Genomic DNA, 16,002 nt, shown 5'->3' on the forward strand with positions numbered 1-16,002 from the left:
GTTACCCAAGATACTTTACTTTCTACATTCCTCGCGAGACAATACGTACACCCACGCAACGCGCTCGTGTACCTGTCTGTGCAATCAGACAGACTTATTCAGGTCGTTTTAGTCTAGATCACTTCCCGAAAATTTGCACTTGTAATTTTAATCGATATTGGCACATGATATTTATAAATCTCGCGACAATATCGATCGATCCACGGTACGCAATTCTTTCAAGATGCACATTTTTTCGAAGACGCAGTTGTAATAGTACTCCCGTAATCTTTGTCACGCGGGTTGCAGTAACACGGATCAGTGTAGTGTTTCAGATAACGTTAATGACATAATCAGATAAAGTTTTTACAAGTAATACGCGAAACATTATGAAAAAGCATCACGTAGTAAGTTTCAACGCAGCTGAATCTATTTCCAACCCCAAAAAGGTTATCGAATTTTACTTGTCGTTGCATGGTCAAGTCTATCGCGAACTCATACATGGAACCAACTCGAAGTTCCAGTTTTGTCGGTCGAGCAAGCAACACAAACGAATATACGAATATTGACGATTAACAGCAACCGAACTCTAGAAAACCTTGGAGCGGAACCGGATCTTTCGGAAACTGAAGCAAAGTATTCCAACTGGAGACACAAATTTAGTGAAGGGTAAACGCAGTAACGCCTCTGCGTACGTGTTTGTAAACCTAGTATCGAACGATTGGAATATTAAATATCATCGCACGGTCAAGTCTATTAACGGAATCGCAGGCGGTGTGGCTGGAAGTTCCGGTTCTGTCGAGCGAATTACCATACGATAACACCGAACCAGAATTAATCCAATCGATTTCATCCGTTGTAACGCAGCCGCGGATCGTGCGAAATTTCATGGCGATACTTTCGCTCGAATTATCTGTAACCAGCGCGGCAAGGTTAGCCATGTACACGCCTGATGAGATGTTCGATTAATTTGCCTCGAGCTACCTTTTTATTTCGCCCCACGTATCCAATCCCGTCGACTCGTTAATCCGTTGCATCGTAATACACCGGTATCGTCGCTATTATGGCAAAACGATAGTAATTGTGTACGCGCGATCACCGATGAGTCAGTATTCGCGGCACTTTTTCAAGTGCAATGCGTTTGTATGAGAGCATACCAGTTTATATTGACGTTTAGAATTAATTATCGAGAAATTAAGAGTACCAAGTGTTTTCAACTGTGACGCTTTCGTAAGAAACATTTGTCAATAGCGTAGCGAGAAGTCGGTGCCTTGAAGTATCATAAAGACTTGGTTGAAATCACCGGTTGGGTGCTCGTCTACCGCGCATTGAAGTCTCCCGAGCCGCGTCGAGGCGTCGATAAAGAAGCTCGCGCTCTGTCCTTACGGATGAACTTATTACAATTTCAACAGTTTTTACAAGAAGATATTACGATTCATACTGAGAGTTAATCAAAGATGCATCGTCTATCAAGTATTACATACATCCAAGTAATTTTGTTTAATGTAGGTTATCGGATTCTCGTTTCGTTTGGAATGAGGTGAGAATAATTACAAAGGTTTCCTCCGTGGAATACATCGCCATTACTACGATCCGTTGAGCGCATAGTTTACTTACATAACTCGATTCTAATGAAGATAATCATGAATACGCAACGAAAACGCGTAACTCATTCGACAAAAAATTTGTCGAAACACGCAAAGAAAAATCCCGCTGCGTTCGCTTTGTCTGTCTTGATCTGCGTGAAATTCTTGGACACCGCGTCATTTCTTCCGATGATAGACAATAATAATTACCGGAGTATCGGTTCTATCATTACGACGGTATGTATTATTGCACGGTGATTCATCTCTCTCCTTCGTTATAATTTCCAGAGTACATTAACATGAGCATCCTCGTCGAATCTAAAAATATTCTACAAACCGGATTGTTTGTCGCGTCATCAATTTTCGACCGCATTCTTCGCGGAAACAACGAAATTCTTTGCAGTTGCTATTACATGCGTGTATGATAGATGATGATGTCTTAAGGAGGACCGAAACGGAAACGATAAATTGGCGAAATACCCACGGCGGTACGTTGATACAAAGAGAGACAATAGATCGTCGAGACAAGGCCCATTGGTGGTTTAACGGGTTCTAAAGCTCTTCTAATTGATACTTACTTCGAGAGAACATAGCGGGACACGAGAGGAACGTAGAACCAGTGCTCTATGCGCTGATTTATGTAGATAGATGTTTCGCGACTTCTCATGATCGAGGAATGCGATTTTCTTTTTTCGTTACATTAGTTACCGTCGAGGTAGTTACTTAGAAATGTGCTCAAGTGTTATAAAATTACACGCGACTGACAGCCACCGTAAACATAGACATCGACAAGTTATATTTGCGCTACGCAATTTACGGAACCTCAATTTTCTACGTCTCCGTTATTTGCTTTTGCGCGGCAGAAGGAATCACATTGAATCATCGGTAGCAGTCACGCCCGATATCCTCCAATTTTTACATTTCAGCCTGTTCTACCTACACGCTTCACGCATGAACAATGCAACCACATTCATAAGTATGGACGTGCGTAGCCTTTCGAGCGTATAAATAAAACATCGACACGTTGCCTGTTTTGCAAAGTAAAAAATGTACATTCCAGTCGGTTACCCATAAATACATGTATGTAAATATTGGCACACTCGCACACTTGCCGAGGAAAAAGATACGAGCAATCTGCGACGGCCTCACTCGCCTAAGGGATACATTTTCTTCGCTATTATTAGTTACTTTGAAGAATTTAATTTAAAAAATGGCAGCAATGATTCATCCGTTCCTTGGAGTTGCTACCCATTTCCAGGTAAAAACGACAATGATATCGAAACTGAAACCAATCCGTGCATCGTGCGATTATGATTTCTCACTGAATTATTTATCGTGAAAATGGAAGCGAACCTGACACACTTTTCCGTATCGTTCGTACCTGTGATATCGATCTAATTGTTACTCTTGATTAATAATTAACATAGTTGAAGCTTGAAAATGATCGAACGCATCATCTAAGAGAGCCTAAATTCAATGAAATATTTATAGCGACATTTAATACGGAGTGGTCGGATATCTAATGTATCGCACGGTGCCATATTGCACATATATGTTTCCGCCGGTGGTAATGGCTACCGTGAACGCAAAGAGACGCGGATACACACTTCCATGTACCTACGCGTGTTCTTGAGGAGTGCACGGGGGATCTTTCGCGAGTGTGGGTTGGCAAGGCCCCGGGGGCTGTACACGAGCTACCGGCGCTGCAAGTCAACATGTCCCACTTTCTAATCAAACCGATCCAACTTGGTCCAGTCCTCGGTTTCTGCTTCCATATTGGATGGTCTTTCGAATATCTGTCGAGCTGGTCGGAATTCTAATCGACTTATCGAATTAAATGACCTCGTATTATCGTCGCCACTGCCAAAGCATACGTCTACATGTGTCTTAGCCTTGGACAGGTACCCAACATTACCCCGCATAACTTAACATTGGATCCTGAGTCTTGGCATCTTCCGTAACCTAGATCATCAAGGTTCGAGTATGCAAAATCGAGTTTTGTTGGTATTTCGAAGCCTCGAATCGTCAGAAAGTCGAATATTCTTTGTGAATTCTAATTATTTCAGATTTGATTGTGTAAACTAAAGATCAGCATGTGTTTCTTGGCCACGGAACTCTTTATAATTGAATCGGATGGATCTTGGCTTAAGTACATCGACGAATGCGTTGAAATTTCAATGCGTTCAATTCAACAGTGATGGATTGCAAAGCGATATTCAATCATTTTATTCCAAAACGAGTTTCTATCTGTAATCCGAGCGAACGTGCTTTGACGAAAGTGTCGTTGGTTAAAATTTTTCGCCAGCTGAGTGTATCGCAATCGAACTGTATCGATGTACACGCGTTCCGACATGCCAACCGTACGTTTCATTTCGAGGAGAAAGGAATTCGTTGACTATGAAAGCCGCTCTCCATACGTGGCTGTTCCAGATTAAATTTAAGTAATATCCGATACTTTGACCACTTGGAATACTTCTGAAAGATATCTCTATCATTGTCAAGAGAATTCACATATCGAAAGAAGGTTTATTGGGTACGTCGTCCAATGTCGAAAAAAAGAGACAAATTTAGAAGCAGAAGGACGAACGACGTCTCTTCTGGAATCGAAATTTACAAGGAAGCGGTGCGATTCTGAGCGAGGGGAGAAGCGCGTGCTCGGCATAATTATTTTCCAGCTTATTTACCGTGCAACAAACAGCTAACGACTACAGAGATACCTTGACATATTTCAGTCTATTTTTCTTGCTCGACGTCTGGTCACCTATCGACATTTCTGATTAGCAGAGTCACTCTCGATTTTTCCACTTATTCGAATGCGTCCCATTACAACCACAAGATCAATAATTCGATCAGCCAGTTCTGCTCCTCTCCCTGTTGTCATCGCAAGCGAGTACAAGCTCTTGCAGAAGAGAAAGACACTTCGCCCATAGCCGGTCAATATTCGTGAAATTGAATACGTAACAGCGTGAAATCGTTCGAGTCGTGAAAGTTCGAATGCTCGCCCCGCCAATTTTAATTCCCTCGAACCGAAAGGACCATCGAAATCCAAGGACTCTTTAAACTCTTTAGAGTTGAGCATTGAAAACGCAGGTTTTATGCAATCATAACGCAAAACAATGGAAATCGAAGAAATTTGGTCGAGTAGCACGCGATACCGTTCGACTTCCAGTAACGTCCGGCACGACAGTGTCTTCAGGATACCCGTTGCGATGATATACAATCCTGGTTGGGCAAATTAATCAGCGTTAATTATTCCTGGCGTTAAGTCAGCCTTCGTTGGACGTTTAAGCAGTCGAGATTTCTCTTTCGAGGCTCGGGCCGTTTACTTGCAATTCCGATAAAACTTGAATAATGGTCAGGCGTGTTCTGCGCGTGCTCGTGTGCTCGAGCATTCTGCATTTTGCCGGCAGCGCGCAGCACCGAGCTACACTAGCCGGCTTGACGGCCGTGGAATTTAATTTAATAGCCATAAACGGTTGCGAACGACACCGACGGCTCGGCGAAATGAAAGTCCGCTTGGACATTGAGCGACAGAGAGAGGAGAGATAGAACGACCTTGCTGTAGACTAGTCTAACTGGGTGCGACTATAGATGATCGTTTTCGATTTCATTCAGGTTCACCGATGGCCCTTGGTGACGACCTCTAAGTACGTCAGGGACTTCCCTTTTCCTTGTAGAGATATGTTGTCGTCAAACGTTAAGAAACTCGATACTTGCACGCGGAGCTCGATCATCGTTTCAAATTCGCAACTGGAAAGCGTGGTTGCTTGGCAACAAGTCTCTCTTCAGTTTCAAGCATTCAAACTAAACCAGACCCATGGTAACTTGACGATAAATAATACTGTACTTCGAAGGCATAGTCCTCTCGAGTAGAGACTTAAACTTCTCCATAGATTCACGTTCCTCGAGGTGTACCGCAAGCCTAACGCGAACAACGTTTATTCTGATTTACATGCGCGAGCCTGCAATTCGATTTTTGCATTAAACGTATCATCGGTGGCCTGTCGCTGAGAAATGCCAACGTTGGGCCTGAAATTGTCATTTCACGGTCGAGGTGGTACGAGACAAATCGGCAATTCCTAATCGACGAATTATCGTTCTTGTGCCAGTTGTCGCTAGTGATTGCACGCGAGGCACCGTTCGTCGTCGCTACGTTTATCATTCCTTCTACGCTTCCGCATTCGTTAATCCCGTCTATGCAGCATTCGCTCGTAACGTGCACGAGATTTCCAATCGAAGATATCCTAAAAATAGCCTTAAACAAATCTGTTATCGACGGAAAACCGTAGGTAACCAGAACCCGAACAAATATATACAGAAACATCGAAATGTTGAAGTGAACGTTCGTCCTTCTCAAATCAGCTTCAACTTATCGAGCACACTTATAGATTTTGCAACGAAAGGATTAATTAGAAGCGTGCAATAGTTTTGCTTATAAAGCGACCAATAATCTGATAGGTGTTTCGAAAATGATCGGGAGTCCGGTAGCACGCTGCGCAAAACCGTGCACCGTTCCACCATGTAATTCCGTTCGGCTCGTCGAAAAGAGCAAGGAATGATTTACCGCTAAACTGTCGAGGATACAAGTTCGTTGACGTGTGAAGAACGTGCTCGTTACCTGCGGCCTCGCGATCGATACAAATGGACGCGTTGCCATTTTTTAATTAATTAGCTCTGTCTTCTACGGTAAAAGCTCCATTGCTTCCTGCTCAAATATTGGCTTATGTAATACCACGTTAGCATTATTAATAGTCTAATGAATCGTGTAACGAGCACGTGCAGAAAATTCCATCGCGTTTAAACGTCATTTCAAGAGTGTATCTACAATCAATTTCGTCGTAATTTATTCGATTGCGGTACAAGAAAAAAGAGTAGCTCGTCGTTGGCTACTTCAAAATGCAATGTTTCTCTCTGCGAGTGAATTAGGGGTTTTCACGGATCGTCTGTAACCATCAACACATGCAACGCTTTTTCTGCGCCAAGCCAGGAATGGTGACCACATGGCGACGATAAAACGGAAGGTACCTGCTGAGCGATTCCGAAAATAACTGTAGATTTTGAGATTGTACCGTCAGGTATAGAGTTTACAGTCCTTGGAACTGACCTTTCCCTCTATCGGGCTTAAAGTAGATACCAGCTACCAGAGACGTACTATTTTAAAAGGAAACGTTACTATTTCAGACTCTAGCCGAGATTTACAATTAGACGCGAGACCGAAATGTCACGCGTAGCCGGACACGTCAATAAGATAAATAACACAGGCGTTCCTTTAAATATTTAGAATATTCAAATAATACCACTCGTTAACTGTTTCATTCTAAATATCAGAATTCACGTATTTATTTTGTGGGTCAATAAATTTTTCCGATAACGTTTTCGTTGCTTCAGCGCTAACTTTTCGCAACACTTTTTCTCACATAATTCTCCTCGTCTACGGTCTATCGAATAGCCTAATTATCCCATACGCGATCTCTTTTGTTCAATGATGCTTGCCACCCGTTACACACGATTAACACGTAACAACGGTTCCTTCGCATTCTCTTCGCGAAGACCGCAAGTACTGCAATTGTTAAATTTCTTTTTTCTGACGACCTTGAACTATTCATCCTTTATTACCCGGAAGGTAGAAAAATATAGCATTTCGTCAAAGAAGGTGAAAGTGACCGTGAAACCGCCGCTACGCCTTCGTTCACACAAAAGAAACTGTTTCCATTCAGCAGACCCCCTGGACATTGCACAATGTTTACAGTTACTTTTTCTGTGTAATTAAGAAGATAGTTTGTTTTATCAACTTCGAAAAGGTTCTATAACGAAAATTACAATAGAAAAGTACAATAAAAAAATAAGCGATCTAACGGAGAATTTCACAGGAAGCCAACAACCAACTACCGAGATCGGATTCCAGTTTAAAGGAGAAGAACGAAAAAAGAAGCCTCGCAGCTTGACTGTCGCCCATTTACCATGAAAGCATTTAGCATTCTAATACGCTCGAACGCGAAGGAACCAGTTACTCGAGGGTATGACTATACACGTATAGCTGCGCGTAGGTTGTGAAACCCAATTTAAGTCGACTCGAAGTGAAATTGCTACGAGTTGCTACAACAAATCTGTTTTCAAATTGTTACAACTGTTGTATCATTGTTCCGTGTCTCTACATCCGCGATAAATAAAACTTTTCTCTACGAACGATCTACCATGTGCCAGTATTCGCTACTTGGGCAAAATCTGAAGGGCCCAGATTGCGGTCGCTTTTATGGGAGACGAGCAAACCGCGTTTTCGCTGGGCAAGGTCCACCTTTCCCGGAGTTGCGTATGGACATGCGACACCGGGTGGCAGCGGAACGCGAGAACAGGAACAAGAATACGATTGCCGAAGGTATCATAGCGCTCGAGTGGCCCGGTATGGGCAGATCGGCATGGCGGATTTCCAAGTGGCTGCTAGGTTTATACACGCGAGAACGCCGAGCGTTTCAGCGTATGGCCGGCTGAACCGGGCGACACTTTCACTTGCCGCTGCCAATGTCCGATCGGCATGCGGTCCAGCGACCGAGCTGGCGTTACAGTTTCGTTCCGCTGACCAGGGGAATATCCAGTCTCCGACAATCGGATCTCTCCAACGATCGGACAATAGGGTCCTTGTGCGCGGCTGATCACGAGCACGGAGATCCCTCGCTGCTTGGGCTTCGCCGCGACAGGGTAAAGACGCGAAAGGACCACCGTGGATGTTGGTATCCGCGATGCATTCGATATTCCCTGGGGGATGCTCCAGGATCATCGCGGTTTCTCTTCTCTAGCGGAACGCAACGAATACTTCTCCTTTGTACAGGCTCTTTCCAAAGTATCCTCGCTCTACAGAAGCATTCTGCAATCTCAGTTTGACACCAAAAACATGGGACTGTTAGACGATATTACACGTTCATACATGACAGATGAGACTTGGTCGTCCAATCGGAATAACTAGGCGCGTTGTTCACGTTTATTGAACTCGCGACACCGATGAGCGACCTGCCCGAGAAACAACATGCGGGTAGAGGTACTGTTAGACGTGTAAAAAAAAAGTAGGCAGACGAAAGAGATTAATTTTATCAGCGACAAGAAACCAAATCAAGTATAAATTTATTCGGGACTTTTAAAAAAAAGCAATACAAAATGTAGAACACATCGCTGAACGTTCCCTCGATTAAATTATCCTGTGCGCATTTGGAAAATATTGGTTAATTATCGCACGTACGAGGAAATCCAGGAATTCGAATGCACTTTCGAGTCGACGTGGCTGTCGCGCGCCGCGCGATCGCCTGGAATTCAGAATGACTTATGCCCAGAGAAAGCTTCGCTCAACCTTTAAAGGAATCTTACTTGTATCGTCAAGGACGACACGGTCGATGTAACCGCGACAGTTCTATCTTGGAAAGGTTAATTTAATTAATCCGTTCATCTGGTTGATTTTATTCAGTCCGATCGCGCCAGGTATCGTATGAAGTCAATCGAGTACTTGCGCAGAAATCGTACACTTTCTTGCAAAGTCTCACCTGGAAACAATTATATTGTCAATGCGAAACGATGTCAGTCAGGAAGAAACTGACAATTAATCAGGCAACAGATGGATACGTTGGGAAGAAAGTTGGAAATCTTTCTAACGACGTATCCGTGCCACCTCCAAGGCCGTTTTCCTCAACTGTTCACCAGAACGGTTCATTTAGCCCAGTTAATTCTCGCGGCACCGATTACTCAAACGATCAGCAACAGTCTCGGCTTGTCAGCCAAGCAAACAACGACAACGAAAAACGAAGTTGGTAAAGGTAGAAATACCGATCGATGTAATCAACCTAAGAGTTTCAGCAGCGATTCCAATAGACAGATATGAATTAATTAAAAGTAAGATTGCTTCGCTATTTTTCGAATACTTTTTATGTAATACCGATGCTTTTATCCAAATGAGAAATTTGACCGTCTCTTCTTACATCACATCTATGACTCGTATTTCAGCAGAGAAAGGAGCCACGAGAAATTTATGATTAAACAATATAACTCTGATGTAAGATCGATCGCAATAGGCACCAGTAGTGCCGAGAATTCGATTGGAAAATATTCCGTAAGAGTTCGTCACCTTATCTCCAGAATTCTAAGACTATAATCGATTAATTGCGATAATTCACTATCGATACTTTCTTTTCCTGTGGAAAATTTACAAACAGCTTTCGTTTCTTCGACGCTCGTCGATGAATATTCCCGCCAAGCCGAGAAACGAGATTCGAACTCAAGCAACATTCTTCCTCGACCGGAAGCTGTTAACAATGCCATTAGCAGTTGCGTTTCGCGCCGAGTCTTCCTTCATCGTTCGCGCGAGCGCGCGTCGAGTCGAGTGTTAAACCGACTTAATCGACCTTTTTATCCTAACGGTAACGTCAAGGACGTCCCTCTATTCTTCCTTGCACCGGTACATTAAATTGCGATTATCGCGCAAACCGGTCGTCCGAACGAATGCTGATTCCGTTTCCATGGAATCTGGGACATCAAAAGCACAGAAGAGAGCGGGCCAACGCGGACAGGAAGAGGTGCAACTATAATCAACCAACCAACGCAACGCGTCTGTCTTCTACCGATTCGAGATCACCGATCCGCCCCACATATATTTTTTCTGACGTTAAACGGAACTGCCAGGTTCCGAACACGAATACCTTGATTAAGATATACATTCCGACGTGGAACCTGCTCACATCTGATTTTAACGTGCAGCCAGCTTGAAATTCACGGATGTATAAGTACCTCCTATTTGTTGCGAATTTAAAGGGTCGATCACGATACATCCTCGTGACTGGGAATTTCCGAGTGGGAGAAAAACCAGTCGTGTTCCATGGATGGACAGAAGAAATCCTCCTCTTGTGTGATTACTCACTTAGCAGCTTTCATTTGAGTTTCTATCAATGCAATCGGTGACTTTCGAACTCCAGTCCCGAGTTTTCAACGGATATCTCACATATCGCAGCCAGTAATTGCTATTTAACCTCGAAGAGAGCCTGAAACCCAATCCTTGTTGCTGCAATTTTTTTTTTTTTATCTGTTACGTGGTTCGAGCATGTTTCGTTGAAACGGTAATCGGTACGTTTAAGACTCGTGACGTGATAACAAAATAGAAATTGGCTCGTGAGCCAACACGAGTTTGACGCGACTGGCTTCAAAGAACCAGAAGACGAGAAGAAACCTAAATTAAGAGTTTAATCGCTATCGTTGGAGCACATTCTCGCGACAGGGTTCGCATTGCAAAGTAGCTGTGCAAAAAATTCAGCGCTAAATAAGGAAGCAGTAGGAACTACGAAAATCGCTTCTCCAACAAACCGTCCAACTTTTTTCGCGCTCGATACGAGACAGTTTGTACAAGAAAGTAAACGTTCGCAGAGGAAGTTGGGAGGCCCTGGCGTGACCCAAATGTGTCCCGTTCGCGCGAGGAATCCGCGACCGTACGAGGAGAAGTCCTGTTACCTTGGTACCAATATGTTAATTCAAAAGTAATAAGGTATTTAGCGAGGCCTCCTTCTCGATCCGGTCCAAACAACTGGCCGAACGATGACTCCGGTGTGCGAGCCAGATGAAATTTAAATGGTGAAAGTCTACCCAATATCGTGCTCGAAAACGTTGGTCCTGGAATGCCACACGAAGGAAAAGATCGGTTCGGAATCTTTATGTATGGTGAAATTCGATAGAGCCCTGTATTCTGAATAGCGTTGCTAATAAAAGTTGTACGAGGAGGACGTAACGCGATGATAATAAATTTCTTTGTAGGTGGATCCGTGCAGGAGATTCGAAGGTAAACAAGTCATAAATGTAAATGGTAGTAAATCATGAAACCTTTCGGATCCTGACTTCGCCAAATTGCTTCCTGATTTGACTCGAATTTCCGGTTTCTTTGGCGTCTGTCGCCATTGACAATTTATTGTCGCGCTTAACAGGATAGTTAACGATAGAAACATTATTGGTCCTGTCTTTGAATAAAACATTTTTTCGCAATAATGTTTCATGTAACACATTTTTGTGCTCGCACTTTCAACTTTCGATGTTAATAAAGGTGTCTTTTACAATCGATTATTATGCGTGCGTGCTTATGCAAGCGGCGTTGCGTGTGGAATACCACGCGCTACGGAAAGCAACGGATTCGAAGCAGAGTTTACGATGATTTTACATAACCGTGCGAATTGCAATTGCAAATCGATCAATTTTCCAGTTTAAAACATCGTATTTCTTCGCTACAGCTATCGAGACTTGTTTCTTGCGTTTCTGTTTTACTAGGTTGACGACCACCTAGAAACTCCCGAGTGATATCGAGAAACCCCACTGACTCAGATTTCACCCAATATCATAGGTCCCTGGTCGATCGGTATCGGTTATGTGTGCACGTGATTTATGACAAAACCGACGACCAATGGCGCCGGCACTTTATTGCTTCGTCCGAACCCTGATCCTCTCGGGAACAATGGCTCGTATTACCCCCAAGCGTACCCTCGGTAAACAGAGGTATGCAATTCAAACCGGGGGCCGACAAACTACAACAGGCCAGATCAAATTTAATTATTCGTAATAAAAATGAATAAAACTGCAGAAAATGCTCATTGAAACATTGCTCGTTCTGCTTTTAGATTCAGCCCACCAAATGTCACAAAAATCTTGGAGAGGACAACTGTCGGATCCCCTTTTGGAAACAAATTCCCCACCTCTTGATCCAGTTATTTTCCCGGTGTTCCTAAACGTTTTGAAATTAACGATTCCACTGCACACAGGACGCAGTGTACCGATGGGGTAGTCCATCGAATCGTTGCACATGCAAGCACAGAGCGTCTCGGTCGCAGGTGAAGTCTTGTGACGTCAGGATCCATTGTTCGACGCAGCATCAGAGTCAGGGCTCGTGGATGTTGTTCGCGGCGCGACCACTGTGCGCCAGTTTTACGAGCCTTTCTTCGTCGAGGAATTCTTTTTCGGTATCCCGGCTGTTTCTTCTGTTCCCTCGTGTTGTAATTCCGCGACTGCGATACGTAAGAACGACCCGAGCAGCGAATAATGAGAGGTTTCTCGGGCGTTGCGCACGCGAAACGAATGAATTATTCGGAAAGGAGGATCCCTTCGATGTCTCGGATGAGAAACTGGACGGAATCGAGTTTAGAGTCGACGAACAGGTCGTGCGACAATTCCGAAATGTCCCTGTAGATCTGCTGGATGGACGAATTACCGAGAGGATTGCGTTACTCGTTTTGTCATTCCGATGAAAGGTGTCCTTGGACCGATGGCGTTATAGGATTAACTTTTTATCTCTACGATAAGGACAGTGCGTATAAATTTCAAGTCCATAATTTAAAATCTTTAAAAATTTATATGTAAAACTTGTTTCTTTTATATCTAGCAAGTAATGTCCAGGAACGATTTTAACAATTCTCGAAACCGATCTTTCAATCACATCCCATTCGTTTCTTCGCCGTCGAAGAACGCAATCGAACGAATCGTTTTCTCCAAACACAAAAAGAGAACGCAGCGAACAAACTATCAATTTGCTAAGGTATTTCTTCTCCCTAACGAATTCGACGAAATCCATTTTTCCCGTAGATAGTTGGACAAATACATCGACGGAATTCCAGTCGTTCGTCTGTCAGCTATCTAGGCTCACCGCGGAACTTTTATTTACGTTCCGTGGACTCGCTCCCAATAGTAGCGAGAATGATCCTTAAAAAAATCCGTAAGCAACGTATCCCGTGGTTTCTGGACCCAGAAAGCGTGCAGGGCCTGACTGGGCCACGATGCATGCATCTACAGCCGGTTCGACTGCATTTCATGGCTACCCATACGTGAACGGTCAGCACACGCTCGTGGTTCTCTCCATACGTGTGCAACACGTACGTACTTTCGATCTCATATGCAAAACACATGGAAACGAACGAGGCGTCTGTAGACCCAGGTTCGGAACGACCAGAGACGAAATCAATTTTGTTCGAACAATAGTCAACGAGCAGGGCTAGCGATCCATCGATCAATTTTTCCGTATCGAAATTTTAGTAACGACTGGCAATTGTTTTAGAAACTATTTTAGTAAAAATCAATCCTCTGTGTGATCAATTTATGGTTTCTTTTCGTTCTTTTCGTTCCTTTCGTTTCGTTTTCTTTATGGAAACATAAGGAAATTGTCGGTTTTCCTCAACATTCCAAAACGTAATTGTGCTCCGAAAACACGTCCCGCCCAGACGATTAAATTCCCATTTAAAAACTCGATACTTTTTAGTAAATCCACGGAGCTAACACGAAATGCACCTGATAACGCGTTCTCTCGGCTGGTAATTACTTCGGTTCAGATATGATAATTTGCGTTAGAGTTTTCTTCTACTCGCGTCTAAACGCTACGCGTTCCCGAGGTAGTTCGTCTTGCCACGAGAGGCTTCAGGACACTTAAGGATACTTAAGATTCCTCCACGGATACGTCTACCTACATACGTGTACACACACTCGTTGGTTGCATTAGCCTAGCGTGATTCGATCCGTACGGAGGCTCACGTAGGAACGTCCGTTCGTCCGTCCTAACCTTCCCTCCTCGGACACGCCTGGAATCACAATTTCAAATGCCCTAACCGATCGCACCCAGTCTACACCATACGGAGCCACGATGGTTTTCTGAACGACGTTGAAATCCATTCATGCTCCGAGCGTTAACTCCGATTCGCTCGAGATTGGATCCTAATTAACAATAGACGTCGGCTCGCGCGTTTCCTGTTTATTTCTTGGACAGAATATCGGACGCAATCTAATTGTAAAAAGAGCTAGGAAAGATTGCAAGGTTTGCTTTCGATGAAACAGGTCCGATAAGAGGCTCCAGCGAAAAAAATTTCGAGCGTAGGGTCGATGACATTAATTCCTAGATGCTTCAAGTATCATTACGATCTTGATGCGCCCGTTACATCAAGATCGTCCTCGTAACGCCCTTTTTCACGCGTTCTTATCGATCGCCGAACGTTGACAATCCATAGATCGCTCTAAATTTTCATCCTTCTAGATTTCAGACCGGCCAATAGAGAAACATTGTTCCAACAACGGTAAAACTCACCCTCACCGGCGTACCTAGATCCCCATGACACTTTGCACTCTACTGGTAAACACGAACGTGTACGATCGTTCCCGGATCCTCGAGGATACTGAACAGCCTTCACGGAACCTCTGGTATCCCTTGATGACACGTGTTCACTCGCGCAAGCCGTTTCAAACGAGCGATTTCGAAGCGAAAAGTAGCGACGAAGCGAAAGAGACGCGGGAAAACGCGGACTGACTGACTATACGCTGGCGACGAGCGCGATCCGAGGCCTTCCCTCACGGTGGAAACAGACTTTGGGCCCTCGAGTTGGCCGCCAGTCTCGGCAGAAGGACCCAGACCTGTTTGCGCATGCGTTCTACACTCCCCACCCATTATTGGGTCGCTAAGTGGGAGGGGAATAACCGGCAACCCTCTTACGTGGACCTGCTCTTTTTCATGCTGATTCCTGTACCTACCGTTCACCTGTGGCTTTTCCTCCTCAGGTGGCAGCACATCACCTGACATTCGATTCGGCCGGTGTTTATTACAATGGCGTAAGAACCAAATTTTTTTTTCACCCTGTCACGTATCGGCTCGTTCGATGCGACTAGATTTACAAATTTCGAACACCGTTTATACTCTCTCGAAAATACTAAAGATGAAACCTATTGTCGATACTTTGTATCGCTTCTTCCTTTCTATTTTAGCGAAGCTAAATTATGAATTATACATCATGCCAGGCATACGACGTTAAGTATTCATCCATATAAGAAACGAGACAAAAGTAATTTGTACACGGATAAATGTATCCTGGACATGCATACGTATCCACAGAAGACGACAATAAAGACGAGAGCGAGCGCGCAAACAATACAATTCTTGTACAAATTTCAATTCTGTTTACCGTGTTTATCGTTAATCTAAAACAATTTCTTCGGTAATGATCCGAACAATCACGATTATTAGAACGAAGGCACGACCGGATAACTGGTAAACCCTTCCTCGTGAACCTGTTCCTTTTCATTCTGTACACTATTCACCTGTGGATATTCTTGTTCGGATGGCAGCTTCGCCTAATCCTGCCTCCAATCCTGGCGTCGCAGTGGCGTAAGAATAAAAAACATTCGATGCGCGTAATGTCACACTCTTCGAAGAAAATTTCGATTTTGACGAGCGAAGTTCAACTTCTTTCATCGCGTAGCAACGCAGAAACTTGAAACAGGGCGCGCACGCACCAAGAAATTATGCATCTAATGACGTAATAAATACAGTCGAGGAAACAGTCGCTGAAGAGTTAGGAACAAAACGAAGGGAAAAAGTCATCGATCAGATGATTATCTCGCCGTGTCCTCGACCGTGCTGTTCCTTCCTCGATTCTAGACGATACGGTGAATCCCC

The 16,002-nt window shown here is 43.9% G+C and overlaps 1 protein-coding gene across 1 annotated transcript in view; it reads right to left on the reverse strand.

Moving 5' to 3' along the window:
- LOC128886177 (uncharacterized) overlaps window positions 1-14,895 on the reverse strand; it is a 33,273-nt gene extending 18,378 nt beyond the window's left edge. Inside the window, exon 1 of the mRNA XM_054140821.1 lies at window positions 14,641-14,895. The gene's annotated coding sequence lies outside the window, so the exon portion shown is untranslated. The remainder of the gene's footprint in view (window positions 1-14,640) is intronic.
- Between the last annotated feature and the right edge of the window lie 1,107 nt (window positions 14,896-16,002).

Source organism: Hylaeus anthracinus, unplaced genomic scaffold (genome assembly GCF_026225885.1).
Source record: "Hylaeus anthracinus isolate JK02 unplaced genomic scaffold, UHH_iyHylAnth1.0_haploid 11982, whole genome shotgun sequence".
In the NCBI taxonomy this organism is placed as follows: domain Eukaryota; kingdom Metazoa; phylum Arthropoda; class Insecta; order Hymenoptera; family Colletidae; genus Hylaeus; species Hylaeus anthracinus.